The following is an 11,983-nucleotide window of genomic DNA, read 5'->3' as shown; positions in this document are numbered from 1 at the left end:
TATATATATATATATATATATATATATATATATATATATATATATATATATATATATATATATATATATATATATATTTTATGGCAAGCCAAACAGGAAATATATAATAAAAGCTGATATATATATAATGAAAGTCGATATATATATAATGAAAGTGATATGTATGTAATGAAAGCCGATATATATATATAGAAGGCCGATATATATATAATGAAAGCGATATATATATATAATAAAAGCCGATATATATATAATGAACTCTGATATATATATATATATATATATATATATATATATATATATATATATATATATATAATGAAAGCTGATATATAAATAATAAAAGCGATATATATATATATATATATATATATATATATATATATATATATATATATATATAATAAAAGCTGATATATATATATATATATATATATATATATATATATATATATATATATATATATATATATATATATATATATATATATATATAATGAAAGCTGTTAAAACCCTTTAAGAGGTAAACGGGTGGTCCGCACAGTCAGCCTGAGAGACTGAAGGTGGCGTTGTTGTTTCAGCCGGCCGCAGCTCCTCGCGCAGGGGAATCCGACCACCGGCAGGCATCGCGGCGCATTCTCTCCACAGAGGAGCGGCGCGACCGGCCTCGGACTGGCTTTAAAGTGTCAGGGGGCGAAGGTGGCAAAAAAGCTCCGGCCCGCGAGCTGCTTTCACCGAGCCGGGGACGGTCTACCAGTGTTCATTATATATATATATCAGCTTTCATTATATATATATATATATATATATATATATATATATATATATATATATATATATCACTTTCATTATATATATTACTTTCATTATATATATATATATATATATATATATATATATATATATATATATATATATATATATATATATATATATCAGAGTTTATTATATATATATATCAGCGTTCATTATATATATATTAGCTTTCATCATATATATATATCAGAGTTCATTATATATATATCAGTGTTATCCTTACTTCCTTTTCCTGATTATTTAATTTCCTGTTCCTGTTTTTCCCCCAAGCTAGCTGCTGTTGTTAAAAAACTTATGGAGTGTTATTTGTAACAATATCATATAAATAAATGAATAAAGAAATAATTGCTTAAAATGTTAAATAAATATTTAAAATGAGATTTAATTAATTAAAAAATAATTAATAATTAGTTTCCCAAATCCCTATATTTCCATATATATACATATATGGAAATATAGGGATTTGGGAAACTAATTATTAATTATTTTTTCCGTATACATATATAGGGAAATATAGGGATTTGGGAAACTAATTATTAATTATTTTTTCCGTATATATATATAGGGAAAATATAGGGATTTGAGAAACTAATTATTAATTATTTTTTAATTAGTTAAATCTCATTTTAAATATTTCCATATTAACTCCATAAGTTTTTTTAACAACAGCAGCTAGCTTGGGGGGAAAAATAGGAACAGGAAATTAAATCATCAGGAAAAGGAAGTAAGGATAACACTGATATATATATATATATATATATATATATATATATATATATATATATATATATATATATATATATATATATATAATGAACTCTGATATATATATATATATAATGAAAGCTGATATATATATATATTGAACTCTGATATATATATATATATATATATATATATATATATATATATATATATATATATATATATAATAAACTCTGATATATATATATATATATATATATATATATAATGAACGCTGATATATATAATAAACTCTGATATATATATATATAATAAACTCTGATATATATATATATATATAATGAACTCTGATATATATATATAGAAAGTGATATATATATAATGAAAGCGATATATATATATAATGAACTCTGATATATATATATAATAAAGGCTGATATATATATAATGAAAGCTGATATATATATATATATATATATATATATATATATATATATATAATGAAAGCTGATATATATATAATGAAAGCTGATATGTATATAATGAACACTGGTAGACCGTCCCCGGCTCGGTGAAAGCAGCTCGCGGGCCGGAGCTTTTTTGCCACCTTCGCCCCCTGACACTTTAAAGCCAGTCCGAGGCCGGTCGCGCCGCTCCTCTGTGGAGAGAATGCGCCGCGCTGCCTGCCGGTGGTCGGCCTCCCCTGCGCGAGGAGCTGCGGCCGGCTGAAACAACAACGCCACCTTCAGTCTCTCAGGCATATCAGCTTTTATTATATATATATCAGATATATATCAGAGTTCATTATATATATATATATATATATATATATATATATATATATATATATATATATATATATATATATATATATATATATATATATATATATATATATATCACTTTCATTATATATATATCACTTTCATTATATATATATCGCTTTCATTATATATATATCGCTTTCATTATATATATATCGCTTTCATTATATATATATCGGCTTTCATTATATATATATATCAGCTTTTATTATATATTTCCTGTTTGGCTTGCCATAGCTTGCCATAATATATATATATATATATATATATATATATATATATATATATATATATATATATATATATATATATATATATATATATATATATATACCTGCAGTCTGTAAGAGAGGGCAACATTTTATAGTAAATGGCCTTAATGTGCCCCTTGCTACCATTCCTAAAAAGGCACACACATAAATTGTAAAAACAGTGTATTTGACCTTTTTCTGGCCATAATAGCTTTTGCTGGTTACCTGAGCAAACATTGTTCTGCTATTGGTGCTGTTACAAAAGCTACTGCCAACATGGAGATACCATAACAGCAAAAATACTTTTATTCTGTATTTACAGCACTAACATTTCTCTCTCAATAACACACCAACAACATGTATAACTTTAAGCACTATTTTCACTATATTTTATTAAGTATAATGCAGAAAAATAAGATATGCCTGACAAAACACCTTTTAATACCCCTATGAAAATAACTAATCTACACATTTTTATATGTTTAAGGTATGCCTTATTTAAACATTAAAAGAATAATTCTACTGGCAAAACCCCACTCTGACATTAAAAATAAAACTAGCAAAGGTTTGGACAATATAGAAAATGTAAAAATAAAAAATAGATTTCCTTGTCATTACTTTATTTTAAAATCAACATTTTAGTGAATACAGATCAAACATTTCATGTCTATCAAACCTTTTATTTCTTTACAGTTGTCTAGTTTTTATGTCTAAATTCAAACATGCAGAATTTGTGTATGATTCTTCTTACTGATCTGAAATGATTAAGTGGAGTGGGGAGTGGCAGCTTTTCCAAGTGTCCTGTAGGAGAGTCTCTAAAGCCCTCAAAGTATTCAGAATGTAATTAACTTATTTCACTGCAGAGAAAAAGAGTTTTGTATCATCTACACTTGTGGCCCATACACATGATGAAGTGATTTAGGTGTTATTTTGTCCTATTCTTTAGGCAACACGTTTTAATATGTGCAACAGTATTCAATGTGTTAACATTACATACAATATATACTTACATTTTGCAGGCATGTCTATACTTTCAACAAGACAATGCAAAACCACATGCTGCATATACTCTACCTGGCCCCCCCAAAAAAAGATCCCACACACTAATATTTAATTGGACTGTTTTTAGCTTTGATTGCGGCACTGTGCCTTCACTGTTGCATTGTTTCAATACGCTTCTGCAAAGATTTATTTCAATCCAGTGTTGCATTAATTTTTTACCAAAATCTTGTAGCATTGATGATGATAGAGTCTGACCACTGCACAAAGTCTTCTCCAGCACATCCCAAAGATTCTTCTCCAAAGATTCTCAATGGGGTTAAGGTCTGGACTCTGTGGTGAAAATGATGATCTCATGCTTCCTGAACTCTGCACTCTTTTACAACTCCAGACCCATGAATCCTGACATTGTCATCTTTGAATATGCTTGTGTCATCAGGGAAGAAAAAATCCATTGATGGAATAACCTGGTCTATATTCAGTATATTCAGGTAGTCAGCTGACCTCATTCTTTGGGCACATACTGTTGCTAAACCTAGACCTGACTAACTGCACTGCAGCAACCCCAGATCATAGCACCATGCCCAGAGGATTGTACAGTAGGCACTAGGCATGATGGGGGCATCACTGCCTTTTATTTTACCCTGATGCTCCATCACTCTGGAACAGGGAAATCTGGTCTTATCAGACCACATGACCTTCTTTCATCTTTCCAGAGGCCAATTTTTTATGCAAATTGAAACCGTTATTTCCAGTTAGCCTCACTAATTACTGTTTTTCGTAAGACTACACAGCTGTTTAGTCCCAATACCTTGAGTTCCCTTCACTACATTGTGAATGTTACTTTCACTATTAAACATAACCCTGAGTTCTAGTGTTTTTTTTTTTCAATATGGTTTCAGCAAACATTTTAATGGTTGCTAATCACCATCATTCAGGACTTTTTTTTTCCGGCCACATTTCTTCCTCGAAGATGAAAGATCTCCTCAGATCTTTTTACTGCTTGATACATTTCAACATGATTGTTTTAGAAATGAGAAGCAACTTGCATCAGTTGGGGTAAAATAAGGTGTTACCAGCTGAAAGATAGTCGCCTATAGTAATTATTATCCAATAGGAGGCTCTTACCTATTTGCTTACTTAAATTCAGGTGGTAAATCTTTATTTTTGCAAATGCATGCTTGATTAAAATGGCAACAGATACTGTTGGGACACTTCAGAGATGTTTGCAATAAGAATGGATCAAAAGGAAACCTGAAACACTCAATCACTTGGTATCTTTGATGCTAAAACTTATTTTAAGTGTTATGAAAAAAGGACTAGCAAAATTACAGAATGGTAAATACTATACCTGCCTAACTTTTACAAATGAAATTAAGTTGACAAGACTTAACATAAAATATTGGGTTGTAATTTATACTGTAATATTTCTGTCTGTTTTTAAATGAATTCAATGTAAAAATAGGAGACACTGCAGTGTTTTGTTTTTGTTATTTTTTCTTCATTTCCTGCACTATCACAATGTTTTCTGATTTGGGGTATAGCTACAGTATACTATATATATTTGAACCTTAGTTTATTATGTTAGATAAGAAACTGTAACATATAATCCGTAATATCTTCCAAAAAAAAAACACATAACACAACACAAACATGGACACATAGTAATAGCACTCATGGAAAAAGGTCTGAGTTTATTTTTCTTCCATCAGTCATACACTGTATTCCGTCAAAAAAAAAAAAAACAGTACTGTTGGTTGTAATTGTAAATAAATGAATCTGTGCCCTGCTGCTTGTGCACTCACATGGTTTTGCTGTGATGGTAAAAGCTGAAGAGCTTAATCATTTTACACTAAATGGGCTTCAGCAACAAAAGGAGCAAAACTGTGGTGCTGGACTAAAAAGTATAGCACCTCTCCTGACACACACCTGTGATAATACTACAATGTGTCAGGCTAATGATACAGCTAATCTTCCACCCCAGCTACTGTGCCTCATATAACAATTTAGCCATAAGGAGTTTTTTATTAATATTTTTATTAACATTCCTTAAATTTGTAAAAAAATTATTCATAAGATGATATATGTGAAGATATGTAAATATTTGTGCACCTTTAAGCTTTACTCTACCCTGCACTACCAAATATTTTTTAAAGCAATAGCATAACTTTGATATGATATGAAATCTTATTTTACATACAGAAATTAATACAGAAATTAAATGCTCAGAAATGTTTCAGTAAATGGTAATATACAGATGTAAAAATGTATTTCCATTTATTGTTCTGTACCCTTTATGTCAATGACATAAATATATATATATATATATATATATATATATATATATATATATATATATATATATATATATATATATATATACCATTTTAATGCTTGATAACGTCACAAATAAGTCACGCTTAACTTAAAAATCACCAGTTATAAGGGAGAAGAACGTGGGAATACCGGCATGTGGGTGCATTGTCAGGGAAGAGTCTGTGAGTCGATGGATTCCATCTTCATCATCATCATCATCATCATCATCATCATCATCATCATCATCTCCACTCCTGTAGAAACATGTAGCCTGGAAAAAACAAACCAAACACATAGTATGAGTAAATCAGTTTTTATTGATTTTACCAAACCGAAAACCTCTGGAATATAATCAAGAGGAAGATGGTGATGATCACAGCTATAAGATCAGCAAACCAAGCTGATCTGCATGAATTTTTGCACCAGGAGTGGCATAAAGTTATCCAAAAGCAGTGTGTAAGACTGGTGGAGGAGAACATGCCAAGATGCATAAAAACTGTGATTAAAAAAACAGGGTTGTCCACCGAATATTGATTTCTAAACTCATAAAACTTTATAAATATGAACTTGTTTTCTTTGCATTATTTGGGGTCTGAAAGCTCTACTTTTTTGTTGATTTGACCATTTCTCATTTTCTGCAAATAAATGCTCTAAATGGCAATATTTCTATTTGGAATTTGGAAGAAATGTTATCTGTAGTTTATAGAATAAAACAACAATGTTCATTTTACTCAAACATATACCTGTAAATAGCAAAATCAGAGAAACTTCACAGCTCAACTTCACACCTTTTTTATGGCACTGACTTATTTACTCTATGTATAACATTTTATGAGGAGCTTAAAGATGGTTGATGTCTTTCCCAGTGTATATTTATTAATTGTTCATTTATTTTAACTTTACAATTTATTAAACCCGTTCCTGATTTCAATCATTTTTCATTCTATTTCTTTCTCAGAGAAACAGTATGATTAAAGCATGCAGTGGCAGGGAACACTAGTGTTCAGAAACTGTCCGGAACCTAGAACACAGTTAATTAACTGCCGCTGTAAATTGCGTATTGTTCAGCTTTGTGTGGATTCTTGTATTTCACATACTGGTAAACTGGCCAAACACACACACACACACACACACAATATAAAACCCACGTTGCCTTGTAATTGCCAATAACAATTCATTTCCATTCTTATAGTACACTCTTCACCCACATACCTACTTTGAGAGGATTCATAAAATTTTCCTAATATCTAAAACACCAGCACAATACCACTATTAACAACGTATTGTGTAATTTAACATAAACAACATTAACAAACAGGAAGTAGCTCTTTCTACAGAGGGCAACTTGGAGGAACTTATCATGTCCAATGACTTTTCCCATGTTTCTTGCTTAATAGCTAAAGAGAACTGCATTCACCAGTAGGCCTGCAACGATTAGTCGATAGAATTGACAACGTCGATTATTTAAATTTGTTGCCTACAAATTTAATTGTCGACTAATCGTTATTGTAGAATATGTAAGAACAGGGTTGAGAAATACCCCACCTATAGAGTAAGTTGCAAACATTACCCAGACATTGTACTATAGGGGCTGGCAGGATAAAATCAGATTATTGATGATACTGATCCAGACATTTGCATTCACACATAAAGCTCCTCTGAGTAATATTCAGGAAGATTTCTGGCTTACACTCTTAGGAAGAGGCTAATTAAATTGAATAGAACCACTTTATGGGCCATTCCACCGAATGGGTGCAATTTGCTTGTTGTAACTATTCCAAATTAAACTTTTAAAAATATATATTTTTTCAACTTTGAATCTAATAAAACATACTATACAAAACATGTACTGTTCTTAGGCTTTAAGCTTTACTTAATTTCTTCAATGTTTTTAATCTTTTTCTCAGTCTTGTTACCAAAACTCAAGTCTTACTCAAACTCAAGTCTTTATTTTAAAGAAATGGTTGACTGCATGGTCAAATAATTTATATTTATAACAAGAAATATCACTATATATGGATGCACCTTGTATTTTTCTAAAATATGCAAAGCCATTTTTATCTTTTCAAGAAGACCTAAACCTGAATTTAATCCTATTTATTATCATGATATTTAAACAAAAGAATAAATGATGAACCAAACATAATAGGAAAAGGGGTTTTATATCTAATAGTTTTAGCAATAAATCAATAAATCAGCGGACTCTACTCACTTCTTTCTGAGATGTAAAAATAAAAGAATGTTTCCAGCTCATCCCACCTTTTCATATCATTCCTGATTCATTTACAGGTGCTTTTATTAACTCTACCGTTTGAGGGCGCTGTTTGACCTCAACTGTAACTCATTTCTCACTGCACATGCAGTATGGCAGACACCACATATACCGTATATATGTTTTATAGGCATATATCTTTTTTTAAATACTTTTTAATTTACATTTCATATCAGTTCAATGTATATATATATATTTTTAAAAACATACTATTTAATAACAATTTAATATTGTTTTAATAGTTTTTATTTACATTTCAATATAAATTTAATATATTTTTTGTACATTTCACTTTCAATTTTACTATTGTTTTAATGCTACTGTTTCTGCAGATTGAGCTTCTGAAGCAAATCTGATCGTTAGCTGATAGTTAAAAATACAGCTGGGCAACATATAGTTAATATCAATGTGTTTAAAAATATTAAAATGAAAAAATGATATTAAAAAGATCACATTGTAACACTGCACCTGATACAAAAATGAACAGTCTGAAGGGACGATACTCAAAAGAAAACAGTCTTGTCCAAATTATGCCATATAAACATTATAATTAAAAGAGGAATATGACAACTTTATTTCATCATTTTAAACAACATAATCCAGTGCAGATTACTGAGTCAGTAAAACACCACAAAAAGTGCAACTGTCTTATGTTTGTTCATTTTAATAAATATTAAATATACACAGCTGGATATTTAATATTTAAATATACAACATCCTATGTTTTATGATCTTACAGATAAATACTGATTATTAGTATTTAAATAAAAATATATTATAGCCTGTAGTATTATACCCCATTGAAAATGTCTGGAATCTCATCAAGAGGAAGATGGATAATCAAAAGCTATCAAACCAAGCTGAACTGCTTGAATTGTTGCCCAAAAGCAGTGTGAAAGACTGGTGGAGAGCATGCCAAGATGCATGGAAGACTGCATCTTTTTCCTTATTTTGACCATTTCTCATTTTTTGCTAATAAATATTCTAAATGACAATGTTCTTATTTGGAATTTCGGAGAAATGTTGTCCGTAGTTTATAGACTAAAACAACAATGTTAATTTTACTCAAACATATACCTATAAATTTTGACTCATTTTGAAGTGGTCTCTTAATTTTTTTTACAAAGCTGTATTAGTTTTGAAACCCATTGAGAACCTATTTTTCATGACGAAAATGAGACGTGAACTAATTTAAATTTATTTTTGAAAAACATAATTCTGAATTGAAAATCCTTACACTTTTTTAACAACTAATAAAAATCAAATAAATATGTCAAAGACATATTTGTAATACATTTTATTATTGACCAGTGATTGGAACACAGTTGAGTACTTATGACTGGTAGAATAGTTGTTTTTTTTCCTGAGCCCCTCACACAGACCCTGTGCCACACAGATACATGCTTGGCTTTATTTGTCTTACTATATTTATAGCTCAGTTACTTAAAAACATTTTAATGTTAGCATAATTTGAATATAACAAAACGTAAAGACTATTGGAATTATTTAGTTAACAAAAAAGTGTTGAACAAACCAGAATATATTTGATTATATTTTAGATTCCTCAAAGTAGCACCTCTTGCTTAGATAGAGACAGCTTTGCTCTGGATTTGGATTGGCTGGATTTTCTCAGTCAGCTTTATGAGGTAGAGTCACCTGGAATTCAGGCTTTCAGTTAACAGCTGTGCTGAACTTGTCAAGAGTTGATTACTTGAATTTCTTGCCTCTTAATGTGTTTGAGAACATCAGTTATGAAGTTGTGAAGAGTGAAGAGTTGGTATACAGTGAATAACCAATACGAAACAGGCTCTCATCAGGACCACCACAGGAAGGAAGGAGCAAGAGTTTCCTCTGTTGCACAGGATAAGTTTATCAGATTTACCAGCCTCAGAAACTGCAAATTTACAGCAACAGAATACAGAGTATTTTGGTTTAACACAGTTACTACATAATTCCTTTTGTGTTCCTTCATAGTCTGGATGACTTCCGTATTCATTAATATTGTAGGAAAAAAATAAAATAAAAACATTAAATGAGAAAAAGCATTCAAACTTTTTTTTACTGGTACTGTATGTGTTGTGTGATGAGTGCCCTTTGGCTGCAATTTCGTTTTCCCACTCTGACCTGAGACTCTCAGAACTGCTGAAGGTGAGGGCCTCTGCTCTTTAATAATGGAGGCTGGATGTTTGACTTGGCGGGCTGAAGGGTGAAGGTGCCACCAGAAGAGCTGCAGCAGCCCTGCGAAAAGACCATGACATTTTACACCTTGGTCTCCTTGTTTTTTCACGTTCAGTTGCATTTGAAACTCCACCCTCCCCATCCCCCATCGCTGCACAGCCTGGAAGCTGGAGTGAGACGCGGGAGGAAATCGAGCGTAGGCCTCTCTCAGAGTGCGTTACAGGCAGCGTGAATCATGCATGCTACATGCTTCCTGCCATAGCATGAGTCACCCTATAGCGGGCACGCATGGCAGGGTTCGTAGAGTCGAGGCTGAGGACATCACGGTCTCGGCGGACTGAAGAGAGACTGTGTAATCAGAGCATGGCGAGGTTCGTTCTTCGCACATAGGCTTTGTGCGGCAACCGACCACCTAAGAGTCTCTACGGAGACGAGGGACGGGCAAGCTGAGGGCACTTAACCGGTCCAGATCAGGAAGCAAGAACACTGAATCATCCTTATTGTTATTTTTGAGACTTCAGTGCACACCGTGGACAATTCTGTCATTTTAAAAATACTCCACTGCCTGGTTCAGGAGGTTCGTACAGTTCCCTCCAAAGGTATTGGAACAGTGAGTCCAATCCCTTTATTCCCAGTGTAGACTTGATGTTCAAAGACGAAAATAAGTGTTTGAATCCCGGTCATGCAGCTTGCCATCATCTGCCGAGAGAGCACAATCGGCGATGCTTTTTCTGGGTGGGTAGATCGCAGTTGCAGGTTACTCTGTTTACCGCTGAGACGAACCAAAGCTTATACTGTACTGTTCACACTCAAGCTGCTGCAACAAGTTTAACTAGTGATTAATAATATTAATAAAAATAACTAAATAAATAATGCATTGAACTGTATTTGGACTTGGTCCAGACCAAAAAACAAATGTGATGAGAGCGCTGGCCAAGACACAGTACAAAAAATACTCCAGCCAAAGTCCTTATAGGCAAGTCAGTTCACTCAGCAGCCATCTTTGCAATGTAATCATTCAAAGCCAGCCTTCCAATTTGTTATAGTGATATTTTTGTATTAATTCATATATTTATAACTTACTTTTTTTAACTCTTTTGGACTTTTGTTTGCCACAATACTAAATTTAGCTCTACATGGGTCTGGTGTACTCCTATGGGGTCAATATACTATCACCTAGTGGTGGGAGAAAAGATTAACACGTTATAGTTTTTATTTTATTCAGAAATTTTAATGAACAGTAAATACAGTAAATGTTTATTTTTTTTTACTGAGCCAGATTGCTCAGTAAAATTTTAAAATGCATGCCATGCAAGTGTTCGGGTCTTAGGAGGTTAACTTTGTTTTAAGGATATATATAATAAAGAATGAGATCATTCAAATTTTGTTTAGGCCCTGGGTCTCTTTAATTTATATTTAATTTGTTTAAGGATCTAAAAATACTGTGACAAAAAAATGCAAATACTACTAAAGTCCAGTTAGTTCTTATAAGTCAGTTCACTCTGTAGTCATCTTTGCAATGCAACCAGGCTTTTATTTCCAGTCATGCAATATCAGCATTAATTATGCTATTTACATTTAAATATCCACTACGTCTTAAGAACAAGTGTGATTAATCACAG

The sequence above is a fragment of the Astyanax mexicanus genome, chromosome 11 (assembly GCF_023375975.1).
Source record: "Astyanax mexicanus isolate ESR-SI-001 chromosome 11, AstMex3_surface, whole genome shotgun sequence".
In the NCBI taxonomy this organism is placed as follows: domain Eukaryota; kingdom Metazoa; phylum Chordata; class Actinopteri; order Characiformes; family Acestrorhamphidae; genus Astyanax; species Astyanax mexicanus.
Note: the sequence above shows the minus strand (reverse complement) of the source record.